Here is a 19,978-nt window from a genome sequence, read left to right as displayed (position 1 = left end):
GAGTTCAAGAGAATGAGGGAGGATCTCATAGAAACATTCTGAATGTTGAAAGGCCTGAACAGATTAGGTATGGCAAAGTTATTTCCCATAGTAGGGGAGTCTATGACAAGAGGGCATGACTTCAGGATTGAAAGACATCCATTTAGAACAGAGATGCGGAGAATTTACTTTATTCCAAGAATGGTAAATCTGTGGAATTTGTTGCCACGAGCGGCTGTGGAGGCCAAATCATTGAGTGCATTTAAGGCAGAGATAGATAGTTTCTTGATCAGCCGGGATATCAAAGGGTATGGGGAGAAAGCAGAGGAGTGGGGATGACTGGAAGAATTTGATCAGCCCATGATTGAATGTTGGAGCAGACTCAATGGACCCAATGGCCTATTTCTGTTCCTGTATCTTATGGTCTTAATGTTGTTTAAGAGATTGCCATCTCATTTATCTCCAAATCCCCTGGCACATTAGCCCACCCTACACCAATGTAATGTCTTTCTCCTTGGTGAGGAGGAATGCCAAAGATTGGAGCATTACAGGAGTATGTGCTGAGGGCTGCCCTGAAGCTCAGTGCAGTTACATCAAAGTATTGGTGGGATAGGGCCACAGTGTAAGGTTCTTCTCCTACTTGAGAGGGAGGGGCCAGATGGGAGCCCCTCAAATATTCTTGTGAAAGAGTGACAGCAACACTACTGCTGTGTTTGAATGCAATAGAACAGTACAGAAAACACTGATTGGGCTGAATGGTTTCTTCTTGCAAATGTTTAAAAATCATAAAGTTTATTTTGTTAATATTAAAAAACACTGACATAATAATCTTTTAGAACCTTGCACACATCCTCTGCCTTCAAGCATATCCCTCACTTATCCTTGAGTTGTCCTACCCTGTGCCTATTTACCCTCTTGCTCTTGATGTATGGAAAGAAAGTCTTAGAATTTTCTTTAAACCTACTTGCCAAGGACCTTTGGCTCCTTCTGGCTCTCCTAATCCCCTTCTTGAGTTTTTTAGTTTCTCAAGGCTCTGCTTGACATTAGCTTCCTAAACCTTCCATCATCTTTTTTTCCTAATACATTTTTCCTAATATTGTTTATATTCACAAACACTTGAGATCCATTTAGAAATGCCTCCCCCCTCCATTGGATAATAATCTAGCTTGATTTATCATAAAGTGCACATCTATACTCATGTCATTCTGCAGATGTGCAGTAGAGAGCCAGTAACATCATGAAGGACCCAACCCGCCTGCTCATGGACCGTTTGTCCCACTCTCATCAGTGAGGAGGCTACATAGTATCCACCAGAGTCAAAAACAGTTACTTTCCCCAAGCAGTAAGATTGATCATGGGGGGTCCAGGGAGGGGTAACACTTTTGGTGAAGGGGCTTGTGTCAATTCCAGGGCAGCTCACTCCAAAACACAAGCTCCTGCCTGAGATGGGAATTGGATTTGTTCCAATTTGCCTCCTGGAGAACCAGGTCCACAGCAGGTGCCAGATCATTGGCTCATCACAAAACCCTGGAACATTTGAACAGCAAAGATACATACGATGCTCTTTATTGACAACAGCTTTTCATTCAATACCATCAAAAAACTAATCAATAAATGTCAAGACCTTGGCCTGAATGTCTTATTGTGCAATTGCATCCTCCACTTGCTCAGTTGCACTCACCAGTTATTTTGGATTGACAACGACGTGTCCACAACCTCCATCAGCACTGGTGCACCACAAGGCTGTGTGATTAACTCCCACTCTACTTGCTTTGCACTTAGGACTGAGTGGCTAAGCACGGCTCTGATGCCAGATTCAAATTTGCTGATGACACCACTGTTGTAGTATGAATTAAAAGTGGTGACAAATCGGTATACAGGAGGGAGACTGAAAACCTGGCTAAGTGGTACCTCAGCAACAACCTCTTAATGTCAGCAAGACCAAGAAGCTGATTATTCATTTTAGGGGGAGGAAATCAAAAGTAGAGAGAGTCAGGAACTTTAAATGACTCTTATTATTTCAGAGACCTGTCCTGAACCCAGATCGTAACTGCAATCATGAAGAATACACAGCAGTGCCTCTATTTCCTTAGGAGTTTGCAAAGATCTGTATGTCATATAAAACTTTGGAAAACCTTCTGTAGGTGTGTAGTGGAGAGTATATTGTCTAGCTATATCACATGGTATGAAGGCACCAATGCCCTTGAGTGGAAAATCCTACAAATAGTAATGGGTACATCCCAGTCAATGACGGATAGAGCCCACCCCTCCAATGAACATATCTATACAAAGTCTTATTGCAAGAAAGCAGCATCTGTCATCAGGGACCTTCACCATGCAGGACATGCTCTCTTCTCACTGTAGGTCTCATCTGCCCAGTCCACCATGGCTGAGAAAGTACAGCAGCCTCAGCATTCATACTACCAGGTTCAGGAATAGTTATGCTCCCTTTGAATCAAAGGGATAACATCACTCATATACAATACCATTATTGAAAAGTTCCCACAACCTATGGACTCGTTCCATAAGAACATAAGAAATAGGAGTGGGAGTAGGCCATTTGGCCATGGACTCCTCTCCACCTACCTGCCTTTTCCCCCTAACCTTTAGTTCCCCTACTGTACAAAAATCTAACCAACCTTGTCTTAAATATATGTTAACTGAGGTAGCCTCCACTCCTTCATTGGGCAGGGAATTCCACAGATTCACTACTCTCTGGGAAAAGCAGTTCTTCCTCGTCTCCATCCTAAATCTACTCCCATGAATCTTGAGGCTATGTCCCCTAGTTCTAGTCTCACCTATCAGTGGAAACAACTTTCCTGCCTCGATCTCATCTATCCCTTTCATAACTTTAAATGTTTCTATAAGTTCTCTTCTTATTATTCTGAATTCCAGCGAGTACAGCCCCAGGTGACTCAATCTCTCCTCATAGTCTAACCCCCCGTTTCTGGAATCAACCTGGTGAACCTCTGCACCGCTTCCAAAGCCAGTATATCCTTCCTCAGGTAAGGAGACCAGAATTTCATGCAGTACACAAGGTGTGGTCTCACCAGTACCCTGTATAGTTGCAGTATAACCCCTGTGCTCTTAAATACAATCCCTCTAGCAATGAAGGCCAACATTCCATTTGCCTTCTTGACAGCCTGCTGCACCTGCAAATCAACCTTTTATGATTCATGCACAAACACTCCCAAGTCCCTCTGCACAGCAGCATGCTGCAATTTGTTACTATTTAAATAATAATCTGCTCTTTCATTTTTCCTTCCGAAGTGCATGACTTCACATTTACCAACTACTCCTTCTGCCAGACCCTTGCCCACTCACTCAACCTATCTGCAGACTCTCCGTATCTTCTGCACAATCTGCATTTCCACTCAATTTAGTATCATCAGCAAACTTAGATGCACTACACTCTATGTATCCTCATGGATAAATCTTTCCTGTGGCACCTTATCAAATGTCTACTGGAAATCCAAGAGAGTAATATCTATCTGTTCCTCTCTATCCACTACGCTCATTATATCCTCAAAGAACTCCAGGAAGTTTGTCAAACAGGACCTGCCTTTGCTGAATCCATGCTGCATCTGCCTGATGGATCCATTTCTTTCCAGATGCCTCACTATTTCTTTAATGATAGCTTCAAGCATTTTCCCAATTACAGATGTTAAACTAACTGGCCTATACTTACCTGCCTTTTGCCTACATCAATTTTTAAATAGTGATGTGACATTTGCTATCTTCCAATCCGCTGGGTCCTGCTCAGATTCAAGAGGATTTTGATAAATTATCACTAAAGCAGTTACTATAACTTCTGCCATTTCTTTCGGTACTCTGGCACGCATTTCATCAGGACTGGGGGGCTTATCTATCTTCAGACCCACAAAGTTTGCTCAGCACTACCTCTTTCGTGATAGCTATTGTACTAAGGTCCTCACCTCCCATCGCATCCACAACATCTCTCTTTGGCATGATAGAGGTGTCCCCCACCATGAAGACCATTCATGAATAGTCATTCAAAGCCTCCGCCATTTCCTCATTACCCAACTTCAATTCCCCCCCCCCCTTGTCCTCCCAGGGACCTATTTTCACTTTAGTCACCTTTTCCCACTTTATATAATTATAAAAACTTAATAAATATCCATTTTTATATTTTGCGCTAGTTTATTTACACAGTCTAGTTTCCCTTTCTTTATTGCTCGCTTAGTGGTACATTGTTGCTTTTTAAAGTTTTCCCAATCTTCCATTTTCCCACTACTCTTGGAGACCTTGTATGCATGAGCTTTTAATTTGACAGACAGACATATTTTATTGATCCTGAGGGAAATTGGGTTTTGTTAGTCACACCAACCAAGAATAGTGTAGAAATATAGCAATATACAACCATAAATAATTAAATGATAATAAGTAAATTATGCCAAGTGGAAATAAGTCCAGGACCAGTGTCTGACACTCCGAGGGAGGAGTTGTAAAGTTTGATGGCCACAGGCAGGAATGACTTCCAATGACACTCAGTGTTGCATCTCGGTGGAATGAGTCTCTGGCTGAATGTACTCCTGTGCCTAACCAGTACATTATGGAGTGGATGGGAGACATTGTCCAAGATGGCATGCAACTTGGACAGCATCCTCTTTTCAGACATCACTGTCAGAGAGTCCAGTTCCACCCCCACAACATCACTGGCCTTATGAATGAGTTTGTTGATTCTGTTGGTGTCTGCTACCCTCAGCCTGCTGCCCCAGCACACAACAGCAAACATGATAGCACTGGCCACCACAGACTTGTAGAACATCCTCAGCATTGTCCGGCAGATGTTAAAGGACCTCAGCCCTGAGACGGCTCTGACCCTTCTTGTAGACAGCCTCGGTGCTCTATGACCAGTCCAGTTTATTGTCCATTCCTATCCCCAGGTATTTGTAATCCTCTACCATGTCCACACTGACCCCTTGGATAGAAACAGGGGTCACTGGTGCCTTAGCCCTCCTCAGATCCACCACCAGCTCCTTAGTCTTTTTCACATTAAGCTGCAGATGATTCTGCTCACACCATGTGACAAAGTTTCCCACCGTAGCCCTGCACTCAGCCTCATCTCCCTTCTTCTATTTCCTTAGTTATCCAAGGCTGGCTGTCCCCTCCTTTACTGTCTTTGCTTTTAACTGAAATATGCTTTTGTTGAGCACCGTGAAAAATTTCTTTGAAGGTCTTTCACTGTTCCTCAACCGTACTACCATATAGCTTGCATTCGCAGTCAACACTGGCCAAATCTTCCCTCATCCCATTGTAGTCTCCATTGTTTAGATATAACACACTTGCTTTAGATCAAACTATTGCACCCTCCCATTTGTACGAGAAATTCAATCATACTGTCATCACTCTTTCCAAGAGGATCCCTAACTACAAGATCACTAATTTTCCCTGTCTCATTGCACAGGACCAGATCTAAGATGGCATGTACCTTTCTAGGTTCATTAACATGCTGTTCAAGAAAGCCATCACAGATGCATTCTATGATATCCTCCTCAAGACTGCATCGACAACTTCATTCACCCAATCCCAGTGCAAGTTAAAAGTCCCTCATGACAGCTGCTGTTCCATTCTTACATGCCTCAGATATTTCTCTGTTTATTGCCTGTGCCACTGTAACATTATTATTTGGTGGCTAATAGACAGCTCCCACCAGTGATGTTTTTTTCCTTTACTATTCTCAATCGCTACCCGGATGGAATCAGCATTCTGCTCCTTAGACCTTATATTATCTCTCACTATCGCCCTGATCTCATCCTTAATTACGAGCGCTTTCCCCCTCCCTTACCTTCCTGCCTAACCTTCCGTATTACCTGACATCCTTGGATATTTAATTCCCAATCCACTCCACCCTGCAAACACGTTTCTGTAATGGCCACTACATCAAACCATACAATCATATAATCTTAGATTGTACTGATTTGTGCCACAATTTCACTGACCTTGTTTCAAATACTACGTGCATTTAGATAAAGTGCCCTTACACCCATTGTGCTTTTAATATCTTGTAACCTTTTTCTTATCTTTACTCCATTCTTACTTTTCTCTTTTATCTTATATTTTCTCTTTATCTTTATCACACTTTTCTCTTTCACTTTATCCATACTTCTCCAATCTGTTGAACACACACCCCTACTACTTATTTTAAAGCCCTATCCACAGCCCTACCTAGTTATGCAATTCACTAGGATCCAAGTCCCATCACAGTTCAGTGGAGTCCGTCCCATTGGTACAGTTCCCTCCTTTCCTAATACTGGTGCCAATTTCCCATGAATTCAAATACACTTCTCCCACACCAGTCCTTGAGCCACACCTTTAACTCTCTAATCTTCTTGCCCCTATGCCAATTTGCACTTGGCTCAGCTAGTAATCCAGAAATGTTTTGGTTCTGCTTTTTAATTTAGTCCCTAGCTGCTCAAATTCCCTTAGCAGAACCTCTTTCCTCTTTCTACCTATGTCGTTGGTACCCACATGAACCATGAAGACTGGATCTTTCCCCTCCCACTGCAAATTCTTCTGCAGGTCAGATAAGATGTCCTGAACCCAGATACCAGGCAGGTAACACAGTGTCTATTCTGACGATACTATCCTGGAATTGCCACTACATTTCTCTTCTCTTCCCCCTGAACTACAGTGACACAGTTAGGTTATTCATCCTTCCTACAGCCCCCATTCTCATCCACACAGGGAGCAAGAACCTCACACCTGAAGGACAAGCTCAGGGGCTGAGGCTCCTCCAGCACTGACTCTTGGATCCCACTACCCGCCTCACTCGCAATCACACCCTCTTGTCCCTGACCACAGACCGAATTTGAGACAGTTAATCTAATGGGTGTAAATAGCTCCTGAAACAGAGAATCCAGGTAACTCTCCCCCTCCCCAATGTGCCGCAGTGTTTGAAGCTCCGATTCCAGGTCATCAGCTTTGAGCCTGAGTTCCTCGAGCAGCAAATACTTGCTGCAGATGTGGTAATCAGGAACCACAATGGGGTCCACCAGCTCCCACATCATGCAGCTACAGCACATCACCTGATTATGCATCATCCCTACTTTATTTAATTAGCTGTAATTTAGTGACTTTTTATTCAACCAAAAGCCTTCCCTGCTACTTACTTGTGTCTCTCTGCCAAAGCCTCAAGTTCCCACTCCTACACTGCTCCACTCACACAATGGCTGCTCTGCTTTGACCCTGTTTTACTTTTATTTGCCACTCTCCTTGGAGAGCAAAGGGCATGACAAGGCAGGCACAGAAGTCATGGTCATGCACTTCAATCAAAGAATTCTCCAGTTGTGATGTCTGTTCGTACCACTGAACCTGAGATCGAGAGAGTGGAACTGCCCCAAAGCAACACTTCTTCCACTTTATGAAACTCTCCCACATAGGTTTCCTGTCATCGATGGACATCAAGGCTGATCACCACCTCTACCCACTAACTCCCTGTACCATACCCCAACCACTAGTACTTCATCATTTTCTGGCAGAGTCACCTTATGTACAAACACTCCTCATGGACATACAATCAATCTACGTATACAAGCTATCTTGTGTATTTATATTTATTTATTTTTATTATTGTATTCTTGCTGTGTTTTTTGTGTGCAGTAACAATTATTTTGTTCTCCTTTACACTTGTGCACTGGAAATGACAAAACCTTGAATCTTGTAGCCTCACACTTTACCACATTACTCTCCATTTGTCAGGTTATTTACCCATTGTGAATTTATCTATGCAACACAAAAAAGGTTTTAAAAAGTTTACCAATCTTCTAATTTCCCACTGATTTTTGATCTATTATGTGCCCTCTCTTCGGCTTTTATGTTGGCTTTGCCTTCTCTTGTTAGCTACAGTTGTGCCATGTTTCCTTTAGTATACTCCTTCCTCTTTGGGATGTATATACTGCATCCTGGGCCATCTGAATTACTTCCAAAAATTCCAGCATTGCTTCACTGCTGTCATCCCTGCTGATATTCTTTTCCAATCAATTCTGGTCAGATCCTCTCATGCCTCTGTAATTCCCTTTACTCCACTGCAGTACTGATACATCTGACTTCAGTTTCTCCTCAAATTCTATCATATGATCACTGGCTCCTTAGGGTTCCTTTACCTTAAGCCCGCTAATCAATTCCAGTTTATTGCACAACATCCAGTCCAGAGTAGCTGATCCCCTAGTGAGTTCAACCATGAGCTGCTCTAAAAGGTCATCTCATAGACATTCTAGAAACTCCCCTTCTTGGGATCCAGCACCAATGATATTTTTCAAATCTACCTGCATATTGAAATTCCCATGACTATCATACCATTGCCCTTTTAGCATGCATTTTCTATCTCCTATTGTAATTTGTAGACATCTTTACTACTGTTTGTAGGTCTATATAACTCCCATCAGGGCCTTTGTCCCCTTGCAGTTCCTTAACTCTACCCACAACTTAACACCTTCTGATCCGATATCACCTCTTTCAAAGGGTTTGATTTCTTTTTTTTTACCAACTTAGCCATCCCACCACCTCTGCCTTCCTGTCTGTCCTTTCCATAAAATGTGTATCCTTGAATATAAGTTCCCAGCTATAATCTTCTTTCAATTGCAATTCAGTGATGCCCATGTCATACATGCCAATCTGTAACTGCTGCAAGTTCATCTACTCCATTCTGTATACTGCGTGCATTGATATATAACACCTTCAGTCCTACATTCATACCTTTTTTTGATTTTGTCCCCCTTTTACATTACAACTCATTCTGTTGACTGCAATTTTGTCCTGTCTTTGCTAGCAGTCTGACTACACACTGCCTCTGTAAACCAAATCCCCCATCCTCGGCCCTATCTGTCTTGTTCCCATCTGCCTGCCAAATGTTTAAACCCTTCTGAACAACTCTAGCAAACCTGCCCATAGGATATTGGTTCCCCTCGGGTTCAGGTGCAAACTACTCCTTTTGTACAGGGCGTACTTTCACCAGAAGAGGTTTGAATTGTTGTGTATTTAACATTTCAGTAATATTTAAGTAATCTTACAAATATATTGTTCGATTAAGCGTTCTTGTTTGTTTAAATAATTCATTATGGGCTACATGTATAAATATGTGAATTGCATACATCATGCTACAACGTGATACGTGCACCTCTTTTAAAGTAAACTCAAATTTAGTCCTGCATTTTGGACTCCCGTGTCTTCATTTGAATTAGTTTAATAGACAATAGGTGCAGGAGTAGGCCATTGGACCCTTCGAGCCTGCACCACCATTCAATCTGATCATGGCTGATCATCCACAATTAGTACCCCGTTCCTGCCTTCTCCCCATATCCCTTGACTCCACTATCTTTAAGAGCTCTGTCAAACTCTTCCTTGAAAGCATCCAGAGAATTGGCCTCTGCTCCCTTCTGAGGCAGAGCATTCCATAGATCCACAGCTCTCTGGGTGAAAAAGTTTTTCCTCAACTCCATTCTAAATGGCCTATCCCTTATTCTCAAACTGTGGCCTCTGGTTCTGGACTCCCCCAACATAGGGAACATGTTTCCTGCCTCTAACGTGTCCAATCCCTTAATAATCTTATATGTTTCCTTAATGCTTAATATTTAACTTTAATGTTTTGAAGTTACAAAGCTTAACATTGGTGATGAGGTATTTTTAAAATGAGCCTGAGATGGCTGCCGACCAGTACTAGCACAGTATGGCGTTCGAGTTCAAAGAAAAGCACTGGAAAGAACAGTGGAGTTTTTCTTTAAAAAGCAGCCTAGCACGTGTTCTTCGGAAGGGAAGACATGACTGAGTTATACAAAGGCAGTAAACGGAAGGATTCAGGGTTGTAAACAGTATCAGGTGATAATAATCATTTAAAAAAGAGCAGAAATGGCTGGCTATATCAGAAAGGTCGATGAATTTGATTACACAACGGGTAACTGGCTCATCTATACCAAGCTAATTCAGCAATGTTGTAAAACAAACCAATTAGCTAATTTTCTGAATTCGTTGGGCTTAAAGGCATACAGTTTACTTCAAAGTTTAACTGCTCAAACCAAACCATCCAAAGTGGACTTTGCTGATACTATAAAAGTAATGCAGGAACATTTAGAACCAAAGGCATTGTTGATTGTAGAACTCTTTAGGTTTCATAAGCAGAATCAAAAGGAAGGGAGTCCATTTCAGCTTATGTGGTTGAATTGAAGGCATTTTCTGAGCATTGTCAATTCAGTTTTTTGGGCTCAGTGATACACTAAGAGATCGTTTCGTCTGTGGAACCTTAAAAGAAAGCATTCAAAAACAGCTAAACATGAGGAAATCTGCAAATGCTGGAAATTCAAGCAACACACACAAAATGCTGGTAGAATGCAGCAGGCCAGGCAGCATTTATAGGAAGAAGCACAGTCGACGTTTCGGGCCGAGACCCTTCGTTAGTCCATTCCACCATACTCACTGGAATTTAGAAGATTGAGGGGGGACCTTATTGAAACGTATAAAGTTCTAAATGGATTGGACAGGCTAGATGCAGGAAGATTGTTTCCGATGTTGGGGAATCCAGAACGAGGGGTCACAGTTTAAGGATAAAGGAATCAGTCCTTTTAGGACTGAGATGAGGAAAAACTTCTTCACACAGAGAGTGGTGAATCTGTGGAATTCTCTGCCACAGTAAACAGTTGAGGCCGGTTCATTGTCTATATTTAAGAGGAAGTTAGATATGGCCCTTGTGGCTAAAGGGATGATGGGGTATGGAGAGAAAGCAGGTACAGGGTTCTGAGGTGGATGATCAGCCATGATCATACTGAATGGTGGTGCAGGCTCGAATGGCCTACTCCTACACCTATTTTCTATGATTTCTATTAAAACCAGCTCCTAACTGAAGTACAACTTACATTCAAAAGAGCAGTTGAAATTGCTGTTTCAATGGAAACCGCGGACAGAGATGAAATTGAATTTCAGTCAGGAAGGAAAATGAGCATGAACAGAGAGTCTAAACAGAAACTAGCATGGCCAAACAAACTGTTGTGGCAGGGGCTCACGTACACCAAACAAATGCAGCTTTAAAGGTGAAACTTGCAGAAAATGCAACAAAGTAGGTCACATACAAAGAGCATTTCAGGCAGACAAAAATAAATGGACTACACAGAAAAGAGAAAAAGATTTTTAAAAAGTCAAATTGCAGTTTCAAAACAAGTATGTTGTTGATTGAAGATCTGGTAATGATGAGAAGTGACACAGAACTGTGTAGCCTTGAGATTTACCATGTGAAAATCAACAACTGACATGCAATATGGCTTACGTTAAATTAATTAAAATGGAGTTAGACACTGGTTCATCTGTTCCACAAAATAAGTTGGGGAGGCATTTCAAAGATACTAAACTGAAGCTTGAAGATAAATAAGAATTCACTTTGGAGAAACGATAATGACATTCATAAAAGTGAAATACAAAAACCAACAAGCCAAATCCTCTACCTTCCCACTACCTGTCCCTTCTTTGACTTCCCTTGTCAGTCACAGTCGCCTCAACCTCCCTTTAGAATACTTCTTCTTTTGGATATATTTTTCCGGCGCATTCCAAATTGCTCCCAGAAACTGCCAACCAATGCTGTTCTGCTATCATTCCTTATAGCATCCTCTTCGAATCAACTTTGGCCAGCTGCTCCTCTCTCATGCCACTGTAATTCACTTTACTCGATTGTAATTCTGATGCACCTGACTCCCATCAGGGTCTTTTTAACCTTTGCAGTTTCTTAACTCTACGCGCAAGGATTCCGTTTTCTGATCATATGTCACCTTTTTCTAAGGATTTGATTTCATTTCTTACCAACAGAGACATCCCTGCCCAGCTGCCTGTCCCTTCAATCCAATGTGACTCCTTGAACATTAAGCTCCCAACTATGATCTTCTTTAAGCCACAACTCAGTGATGCCCACAATGTCACACCAGCCAATCTCTAGCCCCACTACAATACCATCTACCTTATTCCATATACTGTGTACATTGAAATATAACACATTCAGTGATGTATTTGGCACCTTTTTGATTTTTGATGCTCTCCAATACATGTCCACTTATTTCCCTTAACTGTCAAACCACCATGATATTTTCCTTAGTTAAAGACAGAGGAGAAATATTTGTTAAACATCCTATCCACCTCCTGTGAAGACATTGGCAGACCATTTGATTTCTCAGGGGATCTACTCTGCACAATTTTTAAAAAACTTTTAATATAGCTATAAAGTCCATTGGGATTTTCCTTAGACCTGCCTGCCAGATCCATCCTATATTTCTCTTTTGCCCTTTTAAGATAAGGATAGGACATATAGAAAGGAATAAACAGTCAACATTTCAGGCCAAGACCTTCATCAGGTCTAGAAAAGAAATGAGAAGGAACCAGAGTAAGAAGATAGGGGGTGATGAACAGACCCAGTCTTTTAACTCCGCCCTCCTGATCTCCCTCTTAACATTATTACAGTCATCAATGGATTTGCTCATTTCTAACCTCTTAAACGGAATATGTGCTTTTTTCTTGACCAGAACCTCAATATCTCCTCAGTCAAGTTTACCTGAACTTGTCAGGATTATTCTTCATCCTAACAGGAACATGCAGTTCCCGGGCTCCTGATATCACACTCCTAAAACCTCTCACTTGACATTCGTTTACTTCCCTTCAGACAGACTCACCCAATCGATTTAGACAATAGACAGTAGGTGCAGGAGTAGGCCATTCAGCCCTTCTAGCCAGCACTGCCATTCAATGTGATCATGACTGATCATACACAATCAGTATCCCGTTCCTGCCTCTCCCCGTATCCCTTGACCCCGCTATCTATAAGAGCTCTATCTAACTCTCTCTTGAATGCATCCAGAGACTTGGCCTCCACTGCCTTTTGGGGCAGAGCATTCCACATATCCACCACTCTCTGGTGAAAAAGTTTTTCTGCATCTCTGTTCTAAATGGCCTACCCCTTATTCTTAAACTGTGGCTTCTAGTTCTGGACTCACTCATCAGCAGGAACATGCTTCCTGCCTCCAGCGTGTCCAATCCCTTAGTAATCTTATATGTTTCAATCAGATCCCCTCTCATCCTTCTAAATTCCAGTGTATAGAAGCCCAGTCGCTCCAATCTTTTAACGTATGACAGTCCCGCCATTTTGGGAATTAACCTTGTGAACCTACGCTGCACTCCCTCAAGAATGTTCTTCCTCAAACTTAGAGACCAAAACTGCACACAATACACCAGGTGGGGTCTCACCAGGGCCCTGTACTGCTGCAGAAGGACCTCTTTACTCCTATACTCAGTTCCTGTTGTTATAAAGGCCAGCATGCCATTAGCTTTCTTCACTGCCTGCTGTACCTGCATGCTTGCTTTCATTGACTGATGTACAAGAACACTTAGATCTCGTTGTACTTCCCCTTTTCCTAACTTGACTCCATTTAGATAGTAATCTGCCTTCCTGTTCTTGCCACCAAAGTGGATAACTCACATATATCCACATTAAACTGCATCTGCCATACATTTGCCCACTCACCCAACCTGTCCAAGTCACCCTGCATTCTCATAACATCCTCCTGACATTTCACACTGCCACCCAGCTTTGTGTCATCAGCAAATTTGCTAATGTTACTTTTAATCCCTTCATCTAAATCATTAATGTATATTGTAAACAGCTGCAGTCCCAGCACTGAACCTTGCGGTACCCCAGTGGTCACAGCCTGCCATTCCGAAACGGACCCATTAATCGCTACTCTTTGTTTCCTGTCAGCCAGCCAATTTTCAATCCATGTCAGTACTCTGCCCCCAATACCATGTGCCCTAATTTTGCCCACTAATCTCCTATGTGAGAATTTATCAAAAGCTTTCTGGAAGTCAAGGTACACTACATCCACTGGCTCTCCCTTGTCCATTTTCATAGTTACATCCTCAAAAAGCTCCAGAAGATTAGTCAAGCATGATTTTCTCTTCATAAATCTATGCTGATTCGGATTGATTCTTCTACTGCTATCCAAATGTGTCATAATTTCCTTTTTTATAATTTACTCCAGCATCTTTCCCACCACTGTCGTCAGGCTAACCGGTCTATAATTCCCTGTTTTCTCTCTCCCTCCTTTCTTGAAAAGCGGGACAACATTAGCCACCCTCCAATCAGCAGGAACTGTTCCTGAATCTATAGAACATTGGAAAATGATTACCAACGTGTCCACGATTTCTAGAGCCACCTCCTTAAGTACCCTGGGATGCAGACCATCAGGTCCCGGGGACATCAGCCTTCAGACTCAACAGTCTATCCAACACTGTTTCGTGCCTAATATAAATTTACTTCAGTTCATCCTTTACCCTAGTTCCTTTGGCCACAATTACATCTGGGAGATTGTTTGTGTCTTCCCCAGTGAAGACAGCTCCAAAGTACCTGTTCAAATCATCTGCCATTTCCTTGTTCCCCCATAATAAATTCACCTGTTTCTGTCTTCAATGGCCCAATTTTGGTCTTAACTATTTTTTTGGTATTCACATACCTAAAGAAGCTTTTACTATCCTCCTTTATATTCTTGGCTAGTTTACTTTCGTACCTCATTTTTTCTTGGCGTATTGCCTTTTTTGTTATCTTCTGTTGCTCTTTAAAAGCTTCCCAGTCCTCCGGTTTCCCCGGTCATCTTTGCTATGTTATACTTCTCTTTTATTTTTATACTGCCCTTTACTTCCCTCGTCAGCCACAGCCACCCCTTTTCTTCCTCTTTGGAATGAACCGATCCTGCACCTTCTGCTTTATTCCCAGAAATACCTGCCATTGTTGTTCCACTGTCCTCCCTGCTAGGGTATTGTTCCATTGAACTTTGGCCAGCTCTTCCCTCATAGCTCCATAGTTCCCTTTGTTCAACTGTAATACTGACACATTCGATTTTTCCTTCTCCTTCTCAAATTGTAGGTTAAAACGTATCATATTATGGTCACTACCTCCTAATGGTTCCTTTACCTCGAGGTCCCTGATCAAATCCAGTTCATTGCACAACCCTAAATCTAGAATTGCCTTCTCCCTGGTAGGCTCCAATATAAGCTGTTCTAAGAATCCATCTCGGAGACACACCACAAACTCCCTTTCTTGGGGTCCAGTACCATTCTGATTTTCCCAGTCTACCTGCATGTTGAAATCCCCCATGACAACAGTATCATTTCGGCTAGATCCCTGTCGAAATTCCCCCCCAAATTAGCTCTTAATCCAGTTGTGTGGATCTGGCCCATCCTTATTTTAAGCTAAGGTCACTGGAGCCAAAGATCACCTTGATATCCACCTCAATTACTTACCTTCTTTGTTCCCGAAGAGGAGGTCCAGTACTGCACCCTCCTGGGTAGGGTCCTTTATATATTGAATAAGGAACTTCTCATGGATATGTTTCATAAATTCCCAACCAAGTTAACCCTTAACACTCAGGGTGACCCAGTCAGGACCAGGGAAATTTAAATCTTCCACTAATACAACTCTATAATTCTTACAAGTGTAAGCAATTTCTTTACACACTTGCCCATCAAGTTTCTGCTGACTACTGGGGGCTGTACAACATCCACTAGAGTGACACTTCTCCTGTTTCTAAGTTTTATCCAAAGGGCCACCTGCCTCTGTCCGCTGTTGGATTCCTCTTCCTGGTGTCCTGGAATGTCCCAGCAGTAGAGAGCCTTTACAATCTGATCCAGTGGGCGGCTGCTGATGCACTTGTCAACACCTCCGTGGATGTTAAGTTCTGCCTTAGTGGAGTCATTGAAAAGTACAGCACAGAAACAGGCCCTTCTGCCCACAATGTTATACTGAACTAATCCAATTAGTAATCAAGATGGCCAATGTATCTGCCTACACAATGTCCATATCCTTCCATTTTCCTCACATTAATGTTTCTGCCTCAACCACCACCCCAGTCAGCACATTACAGGGACCCATTACTCAGTGCAAAAAGCCCTCACATACAGTATTCTTTGAAATTACCCCATCTCACCTTAAATGCATGTATTAGACATTTCAACCATGGGGAAAAAAATACTGTCTGACTATCTGTGTCTCTCATAATCTTATAAATTTCTATCAGATCTCCCCTCAACTTCCACCACTCCAGAGAAAAGAACCCAAGTTTGTCCAAACTCTTGTTACAGCCCATGGCCTCTAAATCAGGCAACATCCTGGTAAACCTCTTCAGCACCCTCTCCAAAGTCTCAAAATCCTTCCTATCATAGGGTGACCAGACCTGTATACAACACTCCTGATGCAACCTAACTGGAGTTTTATAGATGCAACATAACTTCCTGACTTTTGAACTCAATACCTCAACTAATAAAGGCAAGCAGGCCATGTGTCTTCTTAATTACCCCATCAACCTGTGTAGCCACCTTCAGGAAATTATGAACTTGGACCCCAAGATACCTCTGCTCATCAACACTGTTAAGGGTCTTGGCCTTAACAGTGTACAGTACTGTCTCTTTGCATTTGACCTACCAAGGTGCAACATTTCACATTTGGCTGGGTTAAACTCGATCAGCCGTTTCTCCACCCATATCTGCAACTAATATTTCACCAACCTTTGTATCATCTGCAAATTTACTAACCCATTCCAGCATCTGCAGGATCTCTTGTGTTTAACATTAACATTTTCATCCACAGATTTAGGAGAATTGAAGGAAGAATTTTTCACCTGAAGCTGTTTGGAATCTGGAACACACTGCCTAAGGGTGTGGTAGAACGAGATCTCTCCCAATGTTTAATAAGTATTGGGGTGGAATAGTTATTTAACAGTTAGTGTCGCGCTATTACATTTTAGCAGCCCAGGTTCGATTTAATTGCTGCCTGCAAAGGAATTTATATGTTCTTCCCATGGGCACATAGGTCTCTTCTGGGTGCTCTGGTCTCCTGCCACATTCCAGGGACATGCGGGTTAGAGGTTAATTGGTCACAAGAGTGTAATTTGGCAGTGTAGGCTCGGTGGGGTGAAAGGGTCTTTTACTGTGCTATGTCTTGAAATAAAATAAATAAATAAATAAATAAATAGATTTGTTTAGATCAGGAGTTGCATGCCAAGACATAGAAGACAACTGGTCACGAGCTGGGAAATTGAGTTCCTATGCATATAATGGCTGACAAAAACTTCATTCTCTTGCTGTCTGCATAACACTGCCCTCCCCAGGCTCAACATGATGTTGCAGCTGGGCGCTCACAGAGCCACCATGTGGAGGACACTGGTACTGCAGCCTGGCTCATTCTGTGCCCACAGGCAGCAAGTGGAAGTCACTCCACCATTTATCAAGTTGATGGATGCTCTACCATAGCAACTATCCCTACACAAAAGCAGGACTCAGGCCACAAGATACAGGAGCAGAATTAGGCCACTTTGCCCATCATGGCTGGTCCAGTTTTTCTCTCATCCCAATCTCCTGCCTTCTCCCCATATCCCTTCATACCCTAAGGCTGGCTTCATTATTCAATGTGTTCGTGACGCCAGTATTACCTGTCCCCATCTCCCCATATCCCGCTACCCCTTGGGCATTAATAAACACATCTACCCCCTCCTTAAGTATATTCAGTGACCAGTCATCCACAGTGCTTTGTGGTAGATAATGACACAGATTTACCACCAAGTGAGGGAAGGTCTTTCTCCTGATCTCATTTATTTACTTAGAGATACAGCACCAAACAGATCCTTACAGCCTTTTTAGCTGTAATGCCCAGCAACCCCTGATTTAACCCTAGCCTAATGACGGACCAATTTATAATGACCAGTTAACCTCGTAGCCAGTGCGTCTTTAGACTATGGGAGGAAACTGGATCAGCCAGAGGAAACCCACACACAAGAGAGAAGGAATGTACAAACTTGCTTGCAAAGGATGCCAAAGTTAAACCCCAAACTCTGACACTTGCTATTAAATGCCTTTAATATTTGTTTAACCACAGGGATCCATTGTTGTTTGCAATCCATATTAATGGTTTAGATGATGATGTGGTACACCGAATCAGCAAATTTGCATTTGATACTGAGATTGGGGGTGTAGTGGACAGCAAAGTTTGCAGCAGGATCTGGACCTGCTGGAAAAATGGCAGATGGAATTTAATGCAGATAAGTCTGAGGTTTTGCACTTTGGAAGGACAAACCAGGGGTAGGGCATTGAGATGAGCAGTAGAACAAAGGGATCTGGAGATATAGATTCGTAATTCCTTGGAAGTGGCGTCACAAGTGCCAGGGTCTTACAAAGACCTTTTGACACATTGAGTACAGGAATTGCAATGTTATGTTGAAGTTGTATAAAATGTTGGTTCGGCTTAACTTTGTACAGTTCTACCTACCTACAGAAAAGATGTGAATAAGATTGAAAGAGTACAGAGAAAATTTACGAGGACCTGAGATGTGGGGAAAAGTTGAATAGGTTAGGACTCCCCTTTCTCCATTTTTGTTTGCAGTTTTCATTGAGCCACTGGCTGTTATCATCAGACAGGACCCTTTGGTATCTCCCATTGATATGCATGGACATAAACATCACCTTTCATTATACGCTGACAATGTCCTTTCATATATCTCCAGCCCACAAACATCAATACCTGCTCTTCTGACTCTAATTAATAATGTTGGTAGTTTCTCAGGTTTCTTTATTAATTGGGATAAGAGTGAACTAATGGCAGTCACTGCAGTGGTAAATACAGCGTATTTAGTCTATTCCCTTTAAAATAACTTATGATAATTTTTCCTAACTTGGTGTGTCTATTACAAAAAACCCAGATGACCTTTTGCAAGTGAATTGGTGAAACAAAGTTGAACAGGTTAAACGCAATATTGACTTTTGGAAAACCCCTCCAATTTCATTGGTGGGGAGGGTTAACGCAATCAAGATGATTACACTGCCACGATTTCTTCATCTTTTCCAGTCAATTCCATGTTTTATTCCTCTGTCATATTTTAAGCAATTGTATTCAATTATTATACCCTTTATTTGGAATTATAAAGCCATTAGAATTACTAAAAAGCACTTGTCAAAGCCCAAGGAAGCAGGAGGTTTTGCCCTACCAGACGTTAAAATGTATTACTGGGCTGCCCACCTATCCATTCTTGCAAGGTGGAAAAAAGGCCCGCCCTCCACCTCAGACTCGTGCCCAGCTTCGTTACTCATAGAGCGAGAGCTTTGTAAGAAGACTTCTTTACCGGCGCTCCTTAATAGCCCCACTGCAGTTATCATCACATTTTTGTCACATTTTAGTAACAGCTTTGTGGTTGGCAGCACTATAAGAATTTGGAACCAGATTCAACTACACATTAAGGCCCCAAAAACTTATATTGACACTTCGATTTGTGACAATCATTCCTTTTTGCTTGGCCTGAATGATTCTACTTTTGCGTCCTGGAAACAGAGTGGCATCTGTAGTGTAGGTGACCTATATATTAATGGAAACTTTGCCTTATTTGCACAGTTACAAGCAGTTTACAATATCCCTGCATCTAGTTTTTTTTTAGATATTTACAAATTTGAGATTATGTTAGGAAATATATACCTAATTTCGAAGATTTAGGCAAACGTGAGTCCCTGGAGGCAATAAATAAATTTGATCTGGTTACTTATAGTGCCATATCCTATTTTTATCAGATCCTACATAATGGAGCTCGGGTGAATACTGCAGGTCTTAAACAGGCATGGGTGGATGAATTGGGTATAGAGCTGACAGAGGAGGTCTGGGTTGAGTGTGTAAAGAGTATAAATGATTGTTCGGTCAATGTCAGACACAGACCTATACAGTTTAAAACAATACATAGACTCCATTATTCCAAAGAAAAGTTGCACAGCTTCTACCCTGATGTTTTACCAGTTTGTAATAGATGTAAATCTGAGAACAGTAACTTATCACATTCATTCTGCTCATGTTGTAAGCTTTATGCATACTGGAAAATTATTTGTCACTGTTTCTCTGAGGCTTTGGGGAAGCGGTGGGAACCAGGCCCGCTCATAGCCATCCTTGGAGGAACAAACTCCCTATCTTCAGCCAATAAGTATGAAAAAG

This window comes from Hypanus sabinus, chromosome 17, assembly GCF_030144855.1.
Source record: "Hypanus sabinus isolate sHypSab1 chromosome 17, sHypSab1.hap1, whole genome shotgun sequence".
Taxonomy (NCBI): domain Eukaryota; kingdom Metazoa; phylum Chordata; class Chondrichthyes; order Myliobatiformes; family Dasyatidae; genus Hypanus; species Hypanus sabinus.
This window is presented reverse-complemented; position numbering follows the sequence as displayed.